The sequence below is a fragment of the Zingiber officinale genome, chromosome 3A, assembly GCF_018446385.1.
Source record: "Zingiber officinale cultivar Zhangliang chromosome 3A, Zo_v1.1, whole genome shotgun sequence".
NCBI lineage: Eukaryota > Viridiplantae > Streptophyta > Magnoliopsida > Zingiberales > Zingiberaceae > Zingiber > Zingiber officinale.
In genome coordinates this window covers 11,771,159-11,775,666 of record NC_055990.1, presented here as the reverse complement: position 1 = coordinate 11,775,666, position 4,508 = coordinate 11,771,159, and positions in this window count along the sequence as shown.

Sequence of the window (4,508 nt, the reverse complement as noted above, 5' to 3'; positions counted from 1 at the left end):
GCATACATTTGTGCCCATACGACATTTTCTGGGATGCTTCTTTCCGCACGTGCTGCACTGAGGAAACATGGTCTGCTTGCTCGTTGGACCTCCCTGAGAGTTGTCACATTGCTTCCTCTTGCCACTGTGGTTCCCCTTCCAACCAGTTCTGGTATTCTACGATTTTTGTCCTCTGGGTTGGGCTTGATTCTTGCCACCGTTCATTGCCTTCAGATAGTGTTCTGTAATCAGGGCACTGCTGATTAACTCTTCAGCGGTCTGCGGTCTATTAACTCCGCTGGCCACATTCAGAGCTATCTCAGGTTGGAGCATTTTCAGCATAAGTCTGACCCTTTCTCTTTCAGTGCTGACCAATTCTGGGCATAAGCGTGCTAGGCGGTTGAATTTCCTGACAGCTTCGTTAACCGATAGATCACCTTGTCGGAACTCGGTGAACTCGTCATAGTTCTTGTTGGTCACCCGCATATGGAAAAATTCTTCGAAGAATTCAGTCTCGAAGTCCATCCATCTCATCTGATTTATTTGTCTCCTTACTTTCACTTTGTCCCACCACGTCCTGGCATCTCCGGTAAGGCAGAATGATGCGCATTTGACCTTTTCATGTTCAAGCCAATCTAATAACTCCACTATGCTCTCCACAGTTTTGAACCATGCTTGAGCGTCCCATGGCTCACAATGTCCAGAGAAAGCTTCTGGCTTAAGTCTCTGCCACTGAATCAGATATGCCTCTTGTCGAACCACTGGAACTGGAACTACCGATGGTACTGGTGTAATGGGTATCGCATTCAGGTTCCCTGGTGGGGTAGCAGGATTCCCTTGCTGATTCATCAATGCAGCGATCGTTTGTTGCTGTTCCGTAACCTGACGCTGGAGCTCGGTAACCACATGCATCAGATCAGGTGGAGGTACCGTCTCATCTACTATGGTATTTCGTGTGCTAACCATGCTTTATCTTCATAAATCACAACAAGCTAGTATAAGTTATCGTTATTCAACACCAGGCTACCCTAAGATTATTGTTGTTCCTAGTCTACCATCATGTATACCTAAGCTAAAAATGGGATGACTAAATAAATAAAGATAACAGGCATGCATATTATCAAACATCATAAAAAAAAATGGATTAAGCATAAATATCATATCAAAATAAAATTTAAGCATAAAATTCTTACTTGGAGCGACAGGATGAAGGCTTGATGTGTGTGTAGTGGAAAGGCAGACCTGTTCTGATACCAAACTGTAACACCCGCCCTTCCAGGTACCCCTAAGGCTACCCTAGAGGGACAGACGTCACTTAACATAGACATCATTTACTAATGCATATGGATTCATGGCAGCGGAAGACTTATTATTATTATTTTTTTTTTGACATCTACCATATGCATCTAGTTCACTTAACATGGCATGTGAAATCAAACGTACCAACATAACATGAGTAGGATATCATACTAGCTGAACATTATCATAAGCATAGGTCCAACATTGTTCACATGCATAACTTAGATAACCCAAAAGCATAAATAGATCTATCCACCAGCACTTCCACACACATCTTCATCGCCTTTCCTGCTGCTCCCCTTAACTGATCCATTCCTTGCCTTTATCTGCAGTACAAGGAAAATGTGTAGCTATAAGCCAAAGGGCTTAGTGAGCTCCTTTCCTACTCATAAATCCGAATCACAATAATACATAAAGTGACACATGAAATCAAACATATCATATCATCAAATGGTATGGAAGAACATAACATAATCGTCTCCTATCATATAAGGAACATAACATAGCATGGCATAAAATGTGTCATAGCTTGTAAGTACACATCATATCATATCATGTCATATAAGTATGTCTCATGAAAATCTATCATGTCATGTGAATTCATATCATGAAACGTATCATAGAAACACCTATCAACACATATATCATGTCAGGTGAGCATATCATACCTCCTTTTTATTTTCATGTAAGGATTTCATATCATGTGAACATGTAGATGCAAGATGTAGAATGATTTTCAAAACATGCCTCATGGAATGAACGTTTGCATCATGCTTCTTTTAAAACATATCGTATACATATACTTGAACATAATAACATCAACATGAGAAGGGCCCCGGCTTGTACCACATGTAAACATAAATGCGCGCAATCCCTAGGACAGGGTAGCTAGCCCCGAACCTACTAGGGATCTAGGTCCGTTCATAGTTCGTCGACCTAGGGGCGTACTAAAGAGCTCATCCCTTAACGAGATCCGTTCATAGTCCGTCGACCCCGGGACGCTTATGGAGCCCACCCTTGGTACAAGCCTTACAAAGTAAAATATCATGCATGTCATATCATATCATACTTGTCATAATTCTTGTCATATCATGAAGAGAGCTCTTGATCCCAACTTAAGGGAAGCATCTCTTTACCATAGCATGTAGAGTGCTCTTGATCCCAACTTAAGGGAAGAAGCTCTTTTTCATAACATGAAGAGTGCTCTTGGTCCCAACTTAAGGGAAGCAACTCTTTAGGCTTTTCCTCTTACATAAGTCATTCATACATGCATTATGAAACATAACGTGGTCCTATCATAACATAAAGTATAACATGTTATTTTCAAATCATCAAACATAGCATATCATCTCATGAACTTAGCATACATATCATGAACATGGTATATCATATCATGAGTCTAGCATATCATATCATTAACATGGCACATCATGTCATAAGTCTATCATATCATAAGACATAGCAATGCAACATATCATAAGGCATATTTTCATCATATCATGAAGCATGAAAACTTAATCTACTCATATATCAAAGGCTACATATCATGAGAATACATAAGCATGTTTAGTTAGGTTTAAACTCTTTCCTAACCCAATTAATCCATCTTGGCCGAACCAGATCAGTAGGTTTCCACATTACTTTATTCCATATGAAGCATAAAAAACTCAAACACATAACATGCAAATTTGTTCCAAGCACATACAAGACATTATTTTTCATGAATACGCATGTTTGAGTTCAAAACTCTAACCCTAACCCATTTATCTTAATTTGACCGAAACCTATCAGTAGGGTTCTCATATCATTTTGTTCCATATGAATCATAAAACTTAACCACATAACATGCAAACTTGATCTAAGCATATGCAAGGCATTATACTTCATGAATAAGCCTATTTGGGTTCAAAACTCTAACCCTAACCTATTTTTCTCAATTTGGACGAAACATATCAGTAGGGTTTCATATCATTTTATTCCATATGAAGCATAAAACTTAAACATATAACATGCAAATTTAATCTAAGTATATACAAGGCATTGTACAAGCACATACAAGTCACCATACTTCATGAATAAGACTATTTGAATTCAAAATTCTAACCCTAACTTATTTATCTCAATTTGGCAGAAATATAACAGTAGGGTTTCATATCATTTTATTTCATATGAAGCCTAAAACTTAACCATATAACATGCAAACTTGATCTAAGCACGTACAAGGCATTATACTTCATAAATAAGCATGATTGAGTTCAAAACTCTAACCCTAAACCATTTATTTTGTTTAGGCCGAAACATATCAGTAGGGTCTTCATGGTTTTCATTTCATATAAAACATAAAAACTTAGGTTATCAACATGTAAAAATTTTATACATCATGAAGGAGTACAACTACCATGATTTCTATCCAAAATTCTTAACTTAAGGCCTAAAAATCATTTTGGCCGAATCATATGGTAAGTATGTTTTTTTTTCCACAACATGAAGTATGAAACTAAGCCATCAACATATAAAATCCACACCTCATGGAAGCCTAAAATCAAGTATGTTCTCACAAGAAAATTTAATCTCACCCTTCTTGTGTCCTAGGCCGAAACATGGTAAGTAGGGCCTTAGTTTTCCTTCTTTTTTTTTTTTTTTTCTATCATGAAGCCTACCTTATATCTTTTTCTTTTTTTTTTTTTAGCCCTAAGTGACTACCCATATTTACCTTGACTGAAATTTACAAGAAAGACATCTTTAAAATTTCAAAAGAAAACGTTTACGATTTAAACCGATCGAAGCTACTTGTACTACAGTGAGGGGATACTCACATCCTTCGCTAAATTCTCTAAGGAGGGAACCTTGCTTGTGAATCCTTCCTAGAGGAGAGCTTCCTTGCTCCTTGGTCTCGGTAAGAAGAGGAGAGGGAGGGAGAGTCACGGTGAAAGAGAGAGTAGGAGAGAATGAGAGCAAAATGCCAACTCATTTTTTTTTCATTTCTCCCTTTTATTCATCATGAGAGGAGGAGGAAAAACTATATTTTTCTTCCTCCTTTCCTTTACTCTCTTCTTAATGAAAACATTGTCTAGATGCATCCCTTCTTAGAGAGCAAGAAAAGAATATTCTAGAGCATCTCTTCATTAGAGAGGAAGAAGACAATTCTAACTTCTCTTCCCAAGAGAAGAGCCTTTACCTCTTTACCTTTAACTATGGTTTCCCTCTCTTTTCTAACCACAATTACTCTT